The following is a 17,409-nucleotide window of genomic DNA, read 5'->3' as shown; positions in this document are numbered from 1 at the left end:
AAGAAGTTTAGTTGTGCATTGCTCTTGGCTGTACCTTTTGTCTGTATCACTGCACTTACATTTATAGCTACTTGGTTATGTAGCATCACTCTTCATCTTATCTTAAATATTCTCCATTTTTTCGTATATTATCACATCTATATTTACTCTTAACAAAATGTAGAATAAAGGCAATGCTTTTGAGGAAGATTCTGTGTTAAACTTCTTGAATTGCCCCCCATCAGCATGGACAAGGCCTTTATAGAGCCTGTCTTCACCAATAATGTAAGTTTGTCCATATCAAGCCTTCAAACTTTGTTGTATATATTTGGTTAGGCATGACTGCAACAGCTATTTATTTTTGGTGTTTGCATCAAATTGCCTGTTTAAAGTTTATTATATGTAGTTCATAAACAAAAGTTCGTCCTTTCCCAATTTAAGTTTTTAGCTGTACAACCAAGTTCCTTCTTCATACCATGTAAATTAAACTATATAGAGCAACTGATCTTCTTTTGCACTGCATGTATGCTTTTGTTCTTCATCTGTAATCCAGTGGTGTGGTGAACCTACCCACTACAGCACAATGTCATATTCTGCAATGTCTTAACTATGAAAAATGTCATATCATTCTACTATTATTTAAACCGTCTCTTTATTTGCCAATCTGAAATGGTATAAATTGACAGCACACTAACCATTGATACTTATGAGTTCTTGATCTGTAATCCAGTGGTGTCGTGAAGCTGCCAACTCCTTCACAATGTCATTTCCTGCCATGTATTGACCTGAACAATACCATATTGTGTTAATGCAAATTTAAACTGTCTCGCTTTATTCGTCAGTAAGAAATGTGATGAATTGTCAACACTGATACTTTTATGTGCAAAACCTGTCATCTGTCCGCTTGTTTATCTTTCAGAGTGAGGAAGATATAAGTGTTGAGCAAGCGCAGTCTCATCATCTTGCTCAGCTGCTTGCGCTGCAGCTCCCCAGTAGGGCTAACCTTTCTTGAACTCTATTGAAGTGCTGTCGGTTTTGTATATTATTTTGTCGACGTGTTTATTTGCACTGGTGGCGATCTTTGATGCCTAGTGTATGTAATATGCTGTCTGCTTGTGCTTTATTATCATAGTGGCGAACTTTGATGCCCAGTGGATGTAATATGCCGTAATTTCTTTATTGTATAGTATAGGTTTTTTCTTATTCACGATGATGCAGTTATTTTACTGTATATATATCCTGTCTTCGCTGTAAACCGGCCAAACCGTAAAATTACGGTACATAATCGGGCCGTCATGCAATCACGATGTAGGTTGGGCCTAAAACGTGCCAATCAGCTCATGGGCAGGCAGCAACCCGAAATGAACCCCGGCCCATGATTGTGCGAATCAAATCACGGGTTTTTAATAGGCCAAAATTGCCCGGGTCCTTGTTTGGCCCAATGAGATATCGGCTGCGAGTAGGCCGGATGCAAACCGGGCCGTAGTTAGGCCCAACTATGTGACGGGCTTTTAACAGGCTAAAATTAATATAGGGCCGAAATGTTAAACGGGCCCTTAACAGGCCAAAACTAATATCAGGCCGAATTACTAAGTGGGCCTTTAGCAAGTGGGCCCAAAAGCATAGTGTCTAGTTGATGGGCTGAATCTGATATGAGCCATAATTGAGCCCAAAGCCTCTTAAAGGGCCGGACCTGATCTGGGCCGTAATTTGGCCCAGAACGTGGTAGGCTTTTAACGGGCCGGATCTCATATGGGCCACTATTAGGCCCGGAGCGTGGCAGGCCATTAATGGACCGGATCAAATATGGGTCGGCATTTGGCCCAAAACATGGCAGCCAGTTAATTGGCCGACCTACTAGGGTCCTCGAAATCTTGTGGGCCTACAGCTGAGCCGGCCCATTAATGTCGGCGAAATCTCGTGGGCCTTTAGCTGGGTCGGCCCATTATGACCCGCAAGAATCTTGTGGGCCTTTACCTGGGCCGGCCCATTATGGCACAAAAAATCTTGTGGGCCTTTACCTGGCCGGCTCATTATGGCCCGCAAAATCTTGTGGGCCTTTAGTTAGGCTAGCCCATTATGGTCCGCAAAATTTCATGGGCCTTTAGCTGGGCTGGCCTATTATGGTCCCCAAAATCTTGTGGGCCTCTAGTTGGCCCGGCCCATTTAAACTTGTTGGGCCATGCCACGTGTCGACGTATCATAGGCGCCTTCTGTCCAGTGAGTGGATGACATCTGTCCTAACGATGAGCCGACACGTGTTTCCTCTAGCCAATGATGATTTTACACGTGGAAAATCCCCATTCGTCGGGGCTGTTAACGGGTTATCGGATCCAAAACCTGACCTGATAGCTTAACGGCGTTCCGTTATGGTGGATGCCACGTGTCGGTCACCCTTGACAAAAGAACTTCTGTGACGCGTGATTTATCGTCATGGAAGTGGACACTTCCATGATGATAATTTTGGTAATGTCATGGAACACTTCTATGACAGCACAGGTATGACTATCTTGATTCTGTTATAAATTTGTCATGGATGTACATGCATGACAAAAAAAGTGACCTACTGTGACAACCACGTATCATCACGGAAGTGTATTTTTTTGTAGTGGAGGTGGGCACAACCCACCAAGGCGCGCCTGGGCCCCCAGGTGCTCCCAGGTGGGTTCTGCCCCCCTCGGGGCACCCATATGGTACTTCTTTGGCCCATCCTGTGTCTTCGGGCCCAGAAAAATTCTCCAAAATTTTTTGCTGCATTTTTACTCCGTTTGGTATTGATTTTCTACGAAGTAAAAAACAAGCAAAAAATAGCAACTGGCACTGGGCACTATGTCAATAAGTTAGTCCCAAAACATGATATAAAGTTGCTACAAAATGATTTTAAAACATCCAAGCATGATAATATAATAGCATGGAACAATAAAAAATTATAGATATGTTGGTGACGTATCAGGACCCTAGGCCTCATTTTCAAGCATTGCAATACCGTGTGTGCTCCGTTTTAGCAATTTATACCTTGCTGTTTTTTATTGTTACTATTACAAAAATCAATATCTACTATCCATATTACACTTGTATCATCATATCTTGGCCGAACTAGTGCACCTATACAATTTACCATTGTATTTGGTGTGTTGGGGACACAAGAGACTTTTTATTATTTGGTTGCAGGGTTGTTTGAGAGAGACCGACTTCATCCTATGCCTCCCACAGATTGATAAACCTTAGGTCATCCACTTGAGGGAAAATTGCTACTGTCCTACAAAACTCTATGCTTGGAGGCCCAACACGAGTCTACAAGAATAATGTTGTGTAGTAGACATCACTGTTCTAGGACAAAGAGTTGATAAAAAATTAAACGTTATCCATTATGCTAGAAAAACTCTAGACACTGCCCAAAGAAATTATGCTACTACTGAGAAAGAATTTTTAGCAGTTGTGTTTGCCTGTGATAAATTTAGATCTTATATTGTTGATTCCAAAGTAATTGTTTACACTGATCATGCTGCTATAAAATATCTTATGGAAAAGAAAGATGCTAAACCTAGACTCAGTAGGTGGGTTCTCTTGCTACAAGAATTTGATTTACATATTACTGATAGAAAAAGGAGCTGAGAACCCCGTAGCTGATAACTTGTCTAGGTTAGAAAATATCCTTGATGACCCACTACCTATTGATGATAGTTTTGTCATGAACAACTAGCTGCAATAAATGTCTTTCATAACACTCCTTGGTATGCTAACTATGCTACTTACATTCACTACAAAACCGTGACATTTTGGGCTGAACACAATTTTTTTCTGTCATACATATGACACTTCTATGACGATAATTTGACAAAACCTGGTATCATCATAGATGTGGTGGGCTCCTACTTCTATGACAAAAAATCATGACAGAAAATGGGCTTTTCGTCCTGGGCGGGCCGGAGATGCAGCTGCATGACATTCTTTGGGCCGTCCATGACTGAAAAAACCGTGGTAGAAGCGAGGGGGAGGAAAATTTCGGGGAGTTCCCAGTTACGGTGGGAGGTCGGGGGCCGAGCTATGCGTGTTTCTCTCGTACACGTACGCGCGTGTGTGTGAGGCGTTGGCTCTAACTGAACCCGAGCGAGGCGTTGGGCTCTAATTGAACCCGAGCGATTGCACTGCAGGCTATGCGTTACAGAACCCGAGCGATCGATCGATGGCTGTTAACTGAACCCTATCAAGCGATTCCTTCGCTACTGCTGCTAACTGAAGCCGATCGATGGGATGAACAGTGAGCGTTGCGCGGGGGGGGGGGGGGGGGGGGGGAAAAGGGGGGGGGGGGGGGGGGGGTGGATGAACAGTGAGCGGTGGCGTTGCCTCTGGATGAACAGGACCCCGTGGTGTGGTGGAGGGCTGGATGAACAGTAGACGGTGGAGGGGTGCCCGTCGAGGGGTGGATGAACAGGACCCCGTGGTGTGGAGGGCTCGATGAATAGTAGACAGTGGAGGGGTGCCCGTGGAGGGTGTTTGAACAGGACCCCGAGGTGTGAAGGGCTGGATGAACAGTAGACGATGGAGGGGTACCCGTGGAGGGGTGGTTGAATAGGACCCCGTGGTGTGGAGGGCTGGATGAACAGTAGACGGTGGAGGGGTGGTTGAACAGTAGCCGGTGGAGTACCGCGCGGTGGAGGCTGGATGAACAGGAGCCCGTGGAGGCTGGATGAACAGGAGCCCGTGGAGGCTGGAGGAGGTCGACGGTGGAGATGAACAGTATCCCGTGGAGTCCTGTTTTGCGGTACGCCACACCCCTCCCGATGAACAGGACCCCCGTTTCGACCGTAGCGCTCCAACACAAGTCTGTTTCCTCCGTTTTGCGGTACGCCACACCGCTCCCGATCAACATGACCCCCGTTTCGACCATAGGAGGTCCGTTTCCTCCGTTTTGCGGTACGCCACACCCCTCCCGATGAACAGGATCCCATTTCGAATGTGGCCGGTCGAAGAAAAGGCCGTTTCCTCCGTTCTGCGGTACGCCTAGCCTCGTTTCCATCGCCTATTCCATCCAAGCCCTCCCGATGAACAGAACGCATTCTGTTGCCTCCCCATGAACACGACGCATTCCGTTGCCTCCCCATGAACACGATGCATTCCGTTGCCTCCCCATGAACACGACGACGACGCTGTTTCTCCGTTCCGACCCAGCCATGTACACGAGCCCTCGCCGTACGTATGCGCGATTAGGTGTTCGAGACCCCGCCCGTATGTACACATATGTGGCCGTATTTTCTTTCTTGCACCCTGACCGTTGTACGTACGTGTACATGCTACTATGCGTCTCTACTACGACATGTGCGCGCCTCTACATTGACCAGTATATATGTACGTACACGTTCGTGACCAGAATGACAACGCTACGTATGCTTCGACCAGGTGGGTCCCGACTGTCAGGCACTTCCTTGCGTGCGGAGATGTAGCTGGTGGGTCCCAGCTGTCAGGGGGACGAATCATTTTGTTTTTTTTGCCCGGACGCACTTCCTTGCGTGCGAAGGTGTAGCTGGTGGGTCCCAGCAGTCAGGGGGGAAACGTTTTTTTGGTGAAATATGGTGGCCCGTCCGGTGGGTCCCCGCTGTCAGGTGGAGGAATAATTATTTTGCACGTAATAAGGAGGCACTTCCTTGCTACGGCCGTGGACCCAGCTGTCAGCCTCTCCACGTACAGTCCATGTCCGATGGAAGTCGTTCCTTGACCACGTTGACCATGCCGTGCCGGGAGTACCAGGGCGGTGGGCGTCGGCGAGGCCTGGGTAGAGGACGACGGGGAGCTGGGGAAGACGCGACAGTGGAAGCCCGCGCGGAGAGGAGTACGAGGGTTCACTGGTTTGGCCAGCGGTGGGAATAGTAGGGGGCGGTGAGGCCTCCGCGGCAGCACAGCCGGCCACGGGAGGCAGGAGCATGCGGCACGACCGGCGGTTCTTTGGGCGGCTGGAGCAAGAAGACCAGAGGTTGAAGAAGCACTACGGCCGTTGGATGGACATCGTACGGTCACTGGAGCTAGAATCATTCATATTGACTAAAGTTGACAAAGGCCCCCGTCCCAGTCAACTTAGTAGGCCCACAAGTCATCCTCCCACCATGGTGGGTCCCAGCTAGCAGTGGGAGTATTCATTTTTTTGTGCGTAATAAGGAGGCACTTCCGGTGGGTTAGAGCTGACAGCGGGGGGGACGTTTTTTCGCGAAATCCGCTGACCCGTCCGGTGGGTCCGAGTAGTCAGGGGGAAACATTTTTTTCGCGAAATAAGGTGGCCTGTCCGGTGGGTCCCTGCTGTAAGGTGGAGGAATAATTATTTTGCGCGTAATAAGGAGGCACTTCCTTGCGGCCGCCTGGACCCAGCTATCAGCCTCTCCACGTACAGTACTCTTCCGATGGAAGTCGGTCATTGACCACGTTGACCACGCCGCGCCGAGAGCACCAGGGCGGTGTTCTGGACGACGGCAAGGCCTAGGAAGGGGACAACACGGAGCCGGGGAAGACGCGGTAGTGGAAGCCCGCGCGGAGAGGAGTACGAGTGTTCACTGGTTCGGCTGCGGTGTGAGGCTGCCGTCGCTGCAGAATAACAGGGGGTTTGGGTGAGTGGAGGGATGGCCCGGCCAGCGATGGGAGTAGTATGGGGGCGGTGAGGCCTCCGCGGCAGCACAGCCGGCCATGGGAGGCAGGAGCAGGCAGCACGACCGGCGCTGCTTTGGGCGGCTGGACCAAGAAGACCAGAGGTTGAAGAAGCACTATGGCCATTGGATGGACATCGTACGGTCACTGAAGCTAGAAACGTTTATTACTGACTAAGTTGACAAAGCCTTTGGTACGCTCCAACTTTGTAGGCCCACAGGTCAGCCTCCGAAACGGTGCGCCCCAGATGTCAGGGGGAGGAATCATTTTTTGGGCGGCCGAAGCTTAGAATATCCGAGATTGAAGAAGAAGCACGACATCCGTTGGATAGACATCCAACGGCCATTGCTTCTAGAACCGTGTGTTGACTATAATAAGTTGGCAAAGCCTTGCATACGCGTCAACTTATTTTTTTAGGGGACGCGTCACTTAGTAGGCCCACAAGCGTGTGGCAGAGAACTTATAGCCCATTTGCGTTTTGTAAGAATGTACATCCCATTTTGGAATTCTAATGGAATTTACAACAGCCCATTTACAGTTTGTTAAAAGTATAGCCCATTTTCTAGATAGGACAATGATTAATAATTTCAACCAACCGTTGAAGACAGAATTCAATAAAATTTCCCACATTTTGATGGGCTCCGAAATATTTTTATCCCAAAATTTCTAGTCAGATTAAATATAAATTTGTATTACGTAAAAATCCAACAAAACATTGCGCGTGCAACAATGAAAATTTAAGATTTTCAAAATCCATAAATAATATTTTATAAACTAATTTCGTGTTTGGTGCATTTTTTTATAGTTACTGCCTAGTTTTTATTATTACATCCCATTTATTATTTTTTAAAGCCCATTTTCCTGTTAAGCCTAGGCATCCCTCCTAGGAAAGATTTGCAGCCCAGCGGGGCGGAGAATAACAACTTGACCTTGCCTGGGTATTACTCAAAAAGACGTCAAGCTGGGCTAGCCATTTTCATCTTGAAAAAATTAGTATCTGGGCTGGATATCTGGCCTGGGCTAGACGGGCCACAGCCTGCCCAGTTAATACCCTGATCTCCTCTGAACAACAACGAAATCATCGCCAAGAAAAACTCTGTAGTGATCACGCCTCAAAAACACAAATACTGCTCGAGCTGCTTGGTCCCAGCTGTCGGCCACACCTTGGGCAATTCTCTTGTTTATATTGACTACATAGGTTGACAATGGCGTGGGACCATGATGTCAGGAAACCAGGAGAAAGCAAAAAAAATATAGTTGTACATAATAAGGAGGCACTTGCGTACATACGGCTATGGCCCTAGTGGGTCCCTAGTATCATCCAGTCAAAATAAAGTCATCTCCTGAATCCTCATGTTTGTTGACGATGTTAAAAATGCTCGGCGCCATGGCAAGTGCAAAAACTCGAAGGACAATGGAGAGGACCTCGCGGGCCCTACGGATGGTCTGATACAGCGCCCGCTACTCATTCAGGAAGCCAGGATCATCGGACACCTATGAGCACCTTCGAGAAACTGAGACCGCATGAAACGGTAAGGCCGCGCTTGGGAGCTCTGGTTTATTTCAAACCTGTATTAACATACAAGTGCAATTTACTCGTCATCAAAAACAACGCGTAAAATACAGGCGTAATGAAACCGAGGGCCTGAGGTCTGTAAGTAAAACCGGCGCGTTACGCGTGTAATTTGAGAGACCAGTGTATATTTTACAAGCACTGCTATATAGACGACATTAACAGACGATACATGCACGACATATGTATCATGCCATCCATGGGCAAGGCTGAAACAGCAGCTAACGGCTGGATTAGCAATCATCCGAGTGTTGTTCAACATTTTTATCGTGTGTCAAGTACTTTCGATGTTTTCTTAGTCGAAATCGACCAACCAAGCGCCTTCGCCTGACACCATCTGCTTTAATTTACAAGCGTCGGTTTTACAAGCGGTTTTGGTTGGAAAACGACGATCCAATCACGGCCTAATATCATGAGTTGGTCGGAAGATCATATGGTTTCACGTCTAACCTACCCGACTTGTCGTATAGGCTATGAATGAAACATCAAACGATGAACTTCTTAAGCATGGAAACAACAGAAGAGGATGATCTTCTTAACAAGCAAATCACTGGCATTAGATCGACATGCAAAACAATACGAAGCATTATTCTCAGGAGGCACGGTGAACAGCTCGTGATGCCGCATGCCACAACATTCCAAGCTCAACTTTGCAATCAAACACAAGGCCTGGCATTACATAGACAATATTCAGAACAAACTCTTAACACAGGAATATCTCAGCAGAGTAACTATTTACTTCTAAACTGAACACAGGAATAGGAAAAAACACTCAACGCTGCTCACAGCAAGGGTGTCCCACTCAAAAATATCAAATGCATGTCTTCTGGCTAACATCAATGAGCAAATTTTGACAAGGTTTTCTAATTCCAATATATTAAACTAACGTCTTCTTGCTAACATCAATGATTAAACTTTGACAAGCTTTTCCCATTCAAAATATGTAATGCCTATGATCGTGGAGTCCTGTCGCTTCTTGCTAACATCAATGATTAAAATTTGACAAGCTTTTCCCATTCAAAATATGTAATGCCTATGATCGTGGAGTCCTGTCGCTTCTTGTACTTGTTTGGTCACTTCTTGCCCAGGGCACTCCACATGTTGTTTAAATTGCCAATGGTCTCTGCAGACTAGTCATGTCACCGGTGTCTAATATTTATGGCACCGGCTGTAGCAATGGAGGGATTCGGTGCCAAACTAAGAAAAGGTGAAATTGGCACCTCTTTTGGCCTACATAGTGGAAGGCCTAATACTCTGTAAAGCTTCTCGGTCATTCCTTCTGTAATGTAGTGCAAAAAATGACTGCTTCTTTCTGCAAAGTGGAACGACTAACTGGACTCAGTAATGCAGCAGTTTGCCTTGGACACATTGGCTCCTTTTGTGCAGTTGAACTAAAATCGAAGTCGGAATAAAACCGAGCTTTAATTTTGATATCGCTGTAAGCAACAAAAGGTATAAGGGAAACAATTACTGAGAAATAACGGTTGATGACTTGTACTCCCAGAAGAAAACCATCTACTGATCTACCTTATCTTAATGGGAAACAAAGCAGGAGAGTAGCAATTCTCAATCAGTGTGATTCATTCATATTAACTGAGACATTATCTTAACAATGCCTTGTTTCAAGATGTATAAAGAACGAAAAAGCAGAAAAGTATCATTCCTAAAACAATGCGACTGATTCATTTTAACAGAGACATTATCTAAACAATACCTTGGTTAAACATGTAGAAAGAACTACAAAGCAGGATAGTACCATTTGTAAAACACTATAAATCTGTAACTGATATATAATAACAGAGACATTATCTGAACAATAAATTTCTTAAACATGTACTCTGGCCGATCCCTAACAGAAATTGTACTCCTACCGATCCCTAACAAGTGTTTGCAGTTTTGAAATGTATTTGCTTCCATCTACTTATAAAGGGGGTGATGCAGAGTTTGTTGTAACAAAGCAACAAGCATCATGTCTGGGTTGGTTCCATTTTTGTTCACTACTTAATGGGAAAAGACAGCAATACAATAGCTTCAATTCAACATTTATTTAAAACAGTACCAATACAAGTAGCATAACATCTCAAAGCACACTGCACAATCATGTGGATGAAGGCCTGTACTGACCTTTCATGAGACCGACAACGATAAAATACGAATCTGCCAACACAAATAGGAAATCCAATCTCGCTTTGTGCAGTTGCACTGAAATCAAGCAAAGTGTTTCGTGTAGCGAAGCAAAATGTCGCAATAGCAACAAGTTGAATAGATATCCCTGTATAAACAGAGGCAAAAAAGGAATCAATTACTGGCTAATAAAGGAGGATGAAACATGCGGCCACAAAAATGGTAATCCCGCCAATCCCTAACAAGTGTTGCAGTTTTGAAATAAGATTCAGTAGTTAATTCTGAGAGTGGCATCAATTACTGGCTTATAAAGGGAGTGATGCTGAATTTGTTGTAACAAAGCAACAAGCATCATGTCTGGGTTGGTCCCATTTTTGTTCACTACTTAATGGGAAAACACGGCAATACAATAGCTTCAATTCATCATTTATTTAAAACAGTACCAATACAAGTAGCACAACATCTCAAAACACACTGCACGATCATGTGGATGAAGGCAAGTACCAACCTGTCATGACGCACACAAGATCATGTACGAAACTGCCAACACGAATAGGAAATCCAATCTCGTTTTGTGGAGTTTCACTGAAATCAAGCAAAGTGTTTTGCATAGCAAAGCAAAATGTCACAATAGCAACAAGTTGAATAGATATCCTTGTATAAACAGAGGCAAAAAAGGAATCAATTACTGGCTAATAAAGGAGGATGAAGCATGCGGCCACAAAAATGGTAATCCCACCAATCCCTAACAAGTGTTGCAGTTTTGAAATAAGATTCAGTAGTTAATTTTGAGAGTGGCATCAATTACTGGTTTATAAAGGGGGTGATGTTGAATTTGTTGTAACAAAGCAACAAGCATCATGTCTGTGTTGGTCCCATTTTTGTTCACTACTTAATGGGAAAAGACAGCAATACAATAGCTTCAATTCATCATTTATTTAAAACAGTACCAATACAAGTAGCAAAGCATCTCAGAGCACACTGCACAATCATGTGGATGAAGGCCTGTATTGACCTTTCATGAGATGACCAACATAAAATATGAATCTACCAACACGAATAGGAAATCCAATCAAGTTTTGTGCAGTTGCACTGAAATTAAGCAAAGTTACCGGTGTGACATTTAAGTTTTCTATAGCAACAAGTTGAATAGATATCCCTGTTTTAAGAGGCAAAAAATAAAACAATTACTGGCCAATAAAGGAGGATGAAACATGCGGCCACAAAAAGAAGCATCTACCTTATCTTGATGGAAAACAAAGTATAGGGCCGTAGCATTTCTAAAACGGTTGCATTGATTCATATTAATAGAGAAATTCTTTTAAAACAGATCAGTAGTTAATTCTGAGATTAACAACAGCAAAATAGCTGCATGGGACATGCCAGCACCATGTGCGTCCACACGTATAAATGGGTGATGCAGAGTATGTAGCCAAGCAGCATATATGCGCTGGTCCCATATTTGTTCTCTTTGAACCTTCTTCCTATGTGAGGGCAGCAAATCTAGTCGTGCATAAACTACCCGACCCCCCAGTTTGTTTTCCTTTTCAACAAAGAGATCGGTTCCTTACAGATGTGTGTACTAGGTTACCCCCTTTTCCCTTTTCAACCTACAAAGCGGCTGGATAGCCAGTCTATACTACTTTCCGCCCCTCCTTTCCTCACTGAACCACGTCCTAGATTCTTGCTCCAGCCCATCGCACCCTTCTTTCCTCTTTGAACCAAGACCTAGATTCAACTAGAGATCGAAAAAGATCCACATGCAGCTAGAGCAATGACGGTTTCAAAGAAACTTATAGCTCAGGGTCGTCGGGATGTGGCAAGGCGTGCGGCGGGAGGCCGGATCTGCCCACACTACGTACGGCAGCGAGGAAGAAGGGGTCGGTGGCCCTCCCACATGGGCGCTGGGTGAAAGAGAACAACGCAGCCGGCAGTGGATTGCCTCCCTCGCCGAAGGCGATAGAGTGAACGCTGCACATCCTCCCCTTCCCGGTGCGACGGGATACAGACGCCTCCTTCACCAGCTGTGAGGGGGGAGAGAGAGACAAGAGGCCAACACAGTCTTGTTTAGATCAGGTGAAGAGAGGGTGAGAGACTGTGAATATAGCAAACCGTAGCAAATGAACGTTGAGTCTTCAACATGTAACATATATGTAGTGCGGTGAGCGTGTGGAGAGTGCAAACCCTAGCGAACAAGCACTGAGGCTCCCGCTTATATATATACTACTGAAGTACGGACTGAGCTCCGGTGCGTTCACTGCACCTGCTTTTGGCTGTATGACAGGTGAGCCAGCCACATTTTGGGCCCACCTATCATAAAACCCTAGCGAAAATTGCACCAACGTGAAAGACGACTGCGTCTCCAACGCAACCAAGGTGAACTGACGAAGGATATCATCTTTATGCGTAACAAGCAAAGAGCAATGATGGAAGATAGCTTGTTTTTTGTCGAAAATCGATCAGCTTCACCATCCGACACAACCATGAGGCGCAACCATGAGCATCGATAGGTCATCGTGGTGATGCATCATCCATTTGGCATCAAGTTTGGGTGAGGCACCTAAGAAGTTCGACAAATCCTCACTGTGGTCTGTTTCTTCTCAGTAATCAAGCTCGAGGAAGGAAGAACCATGTGGCAGAGGACAGTGAGGCGGAACAACAATGGCCATCCAATTTTGCGTAGTTCCACTAAAATTGAGGAAGACATGCCTGGGTATGGAGACACGCATCGCTGTTTCCAAAAATATAAAAAAGGGTTAGCAACGACATCTCAATTGTCAATAACAATTAATGAAAAGTACACCAACAAACAGAAGCATCATAATTTGCGTGATGGAGCTAGAGAATGCTGAGGGAAGGTGAGAGGGATGCGGACGTGTGCATGCACAAGAGAAAGTTAGCTACAAAGATAAGAGGGTTGTGTGGGTGTAAAAGACGAATAGAGATCATATATACTTCATTATAAAAAGCTAATTCGGATATTTGAAGAATTTATCATAGTGTTTCAAACCGATGGATGTGTGAATATATATAACGGTGATACACATGGTGTGGTTATGAACATGGTATACTACATTTAATATATTTTATCTCTACTCTTATAAAAAACAGAGTTGTTGATGATGGCGTGCCTGCCATCTTGCATTATAGGCCGTGTGATTTATATCTGGCGGATAGCAAGGAAACTATGATGGTTGAAGTTGGCAACAATCATGATTGTAGATTCTTATTGAAATAGAGAAACGAATTCAAATTTAGTTCGAATTGCAGCGGTAGTATAGACATTTGGAATGCACTAAAATGTTGGTATGAGTAGGTTACATGCATTATACAGCAAGCGAAAAAAATTAATCGGACATAACATCGATTCATACTCCCTCCTTCCATCTATATAGGGCGTAATGACATTTTTAAGACCGCCTTTGACTATTGACAAGATTAATAGTACATGACATGCACAATGTGAAAATTATATCATTGAAAGAACCTTTCACAGACGAATTTAATGGTGTGCTTTGTGTAAGTTGCATGTCATATATCATTGCTCTAATATTTGGTCAAAGTTAGCATTGAAAAACGCATTAGGCCCTATATCGATGGAAGGAGGGAGTAGCTTTGAATAGCATTTGTATAGTAAAACGGAGCCTCTTCCCCGACGACGTCGTCCACCGCAACAGCTTGACGTCCCTCGTCCACCTCCCCAGATAAGGATCCGTCGTCCATCTCGCCGTCCCGCCGGTTCAGCCGCCCCGTCCTCCACCTCCAAGGAGCTGCTTCGACGATCGCCTCGTCTATCGTGGCTGCTCCATCCCCACAGCGCCGCCTTAACCTGCTCCACCGGAATCGCATCATTCTAATCGACTCCTCGGACGAAGTCGAGGCCTACTCGGCGCCACCAAAGAGGTTGTACACTCATCGCATCGCACCTTCTCCTTAACTCGACCTCCCGGCGCCGACGATGCTCCATCTCGCACCCTCATGGAGCGGCTACCTTGAAGCCGGCGCCGCGGGCGACATCTCCATGGCGGCTCTCCCCCAGTGCGAGGCCCCTTCGGCGGCGGCGTCCATACCAGCCAGATCTGTTGCTGCTGCTCCGGCTCTCGCTCGATCGCTCGCTCGCCCAGCTGCTATTGCTGCTCTCCCCCTTGCTCATGATGCTGCTCTGCTCCGATTAAGCCACACTTCAGTCGACTGAATCGACTTTTGGGTCAGTCGATTTTCAGGGGTTGGGGGGCTCGCCGGAGTTAAGGAAGAACCACCCGCAATGGGGACGGGGGCTCGCCGAAGAGGTATCCCACTATCTATCTTAAGGTTCAGGGTGGGGGCGGGGGCCTAGAGGGCTGGCCGGGGCGGCGGTGGTGAGTTGTTTTGGGGCGGTGAGGCGGCACTGGGGCCGGCGGTTCGGCTGGTGGTGGCTGGCGGCTCAGGGGGGTGCAGGTTGAAGATGAACTGTAGGCCCTCCCTAAACTACATGTCAAGTGTCTCTCTGCTACCGTTGCGTTTAGTTTCGACAGTAGCATTCAGATTCCACAGTAAATTTCAGTTTCGACAGTTAAGTTCAGAGTCAACAGTTTTTACCTCATCTGTTGTAGTCAGGTGGTTTTTGGTGATGTTAATTTTACATCCATTTTACATCATGTATTGGAGATGCTATTAGAATCCCACTTGAGATTGACGATGTCTGTCTTGTGCTGCTTCAGCCTTGACGTCTTACGGCTCACCGGAGCTGCTCCAACGACAGAACGATCCATCACAACAGAGCAGTGCCCTGGACGCCGTCTATAGATTCCTTAGATCTTCATCCACACCTCCGACAGCCACCTCTGCCTCAACTGCTTCAGCGACCAACCCAATGATGCTGAGGTCGACACAGCTACGGCAAAGAGGTTGTACACTTGTTGCATCACTTATTACTATACATTCATGTCGATCCATTAGGGCTATTTTGGTTCAACGGAAAAACATCGATCCACTGGTTGTTACCATCACTCTAAATTTCTGCATGCTCTCCTTACATAATCTCACCATATTTTTTTTGTATGCATGTCAGATATTGTACACAGTCATGCTGAATATGTAGAGAAAAAGAGATGAGTTTTGCGCGGCAATACAATGTCATGCAGACATCGCTCCATGGTGGGTTCAATGGCAAACCCTCCCCACCCCTCTCCAGATTGTAATCCAGAGGAAGATATCTGTTTTGAGGCGGATTCGGACGCCGCTGACCACTCCTATTTACCCCCAAGGTGTTTGCTCTACCTTGGCATGATGATGTTAGTCATATCATGCATATGTTGCCTTGCAGTGCCTACTTTTGACATCATATATGTCATCTGCTTAGTTTAGACATGTTCTGTAATGCCACATGTTTAGTTTCTATATCATATATGGGAATTATGCAGTCTCATGTCTTTTAGCCAGCCATAATATATGTGAAATGTGCAATGCCATCCTGTTTAACCAGGCATCATATATTTGAATGATATCTTGCCCATCCTTTTTCTTCATTACATTTCCATTTGTCGACAATGTTTGTACATTAAACTACTCTTCCTGTGAATCAGCCATTTGGGTGGGAGATGGAAAAATCTAGAGTGAAAACAAGGCCTTCAGAGCAGACAGTGCTACCTGTCGAAGCAGATCTCTTGTTGGGTCCCAATAGTTCCTCAAAGATGGATTCAGAGACAGATGACAAGTCCTATTCCCCCACTGAGGTGTATGCTCTAACTTGGCACGGTTATACTGCTCATATCATGCATACGGTGTCTTGCATTGCATAGTTTAGACATCATATACACAATATTCAACACCATGTTCTTAGTTCAGACATCATATCGAATGCCCTCTGTTTAGCATATAAATCACATATATGAATTAAATGATGCGATCCTGATTACTTAGATAACATGTAGGTGAATTATGGCATGCGATCTTGTTTAGTTATTCATCATATCTTTGAATTATGTTATGTTATGCTATCCAGTTTAGATAGACATCATATATGTGAAATTATGTCATGCTATCCGTTTTAGTTAAACAATATAGATGTCAACTATTTTATGCCCTCTTTTTCCACACTATCTATTGCATCTATCTCTCATAAAATGTCTGTACATTCAACTATGTTTCCTGTTTATCAGCCATTTGAATTGGAGCGGGTGATGCCAGTATCTAGCGGACTAAAAACACGGTCTTCAAATAAAACATTGCTACCTCTTGGTGGAGATAGCACCCCGGTTGTACATGCACAAGAACCAGCCCTACCACACATAACCCAAACTCTCACAAATTTTACCCCTACTACGATGGACAGAGAACCAGCTTCACCCAATATAACGCCAACCCCAGCCGATAGTAACCCAGTTCCTATTGACACAACACCATCTCCACCATAGAGCTCCCAAACAAGAGCAGTTAGTAAGGCAGCTCCAGTGCCCAACGGGCCAGTACTATCACGGCGAACCCCAACTCCACCAGTTAGTACGCCTATTCATGTGGAGGAAGCACAACCAGCTAGTCGTAGTTTAGCATCTATCGCATTTGATGTTGTTAAATCGTATGTGCGTATCTTCCCATCTTGGAAATATTATACTAAAGATGAAGGAAAATGCTAGTTGCAGGTGTTTGTCCAGGAGTTATGTGTAAGTAATGTTATTCATGGCAATTACTTTGCTTCATCCCACACATCCTACCTCCATGATGGTTATAATACAGCAAATTTTCCCATTTTTCTCTATAGAGAAGGACTAATTTGGAAACTCAGGATGAGGTAACCTGTGCTAATACCTTTGCTATCTTCAAGAATGCTTGGTGGCAGTATCGGAATTACCTGAAGAAAACATACTTCACCGGCAAAGAAACTCATCAAATTCCCTTACATTCTCCTGAGACACATTTACTGGACGATGACTGGGAATGCCTTGTTCTGTACTGGTCCCGAACCAAGAATGTGGTAAGGTCTATGAGCTCATTTTCTATTTTTAAGTATTATATTCTTGCGTCTTAGTGTACTCTGTTCATGTAGAACAAGTGCCTAAACCTGAAGAACAACTGTTCTAATTTAAGATTCCATTGCTACCATAGGACATATATATATGTTT

The sequence above is a fragment of the Triticum urartu genome, chromosome 4 (genome assembly GCF_003073215.2).
Source record: "Triticum urartu cultivar G1812 chromosome 4, Tu2.1, whole genome shotgun sequence".
NCBI classification, from domain to species: Eukaryota; Viridiplantae; Streptophyta; class Magnoliopsida; order Poales; family Poaceae; genus Triticum; species Triticum urartu.
This window is presented reverse-complemented; position numbering follows the sequence as displayed.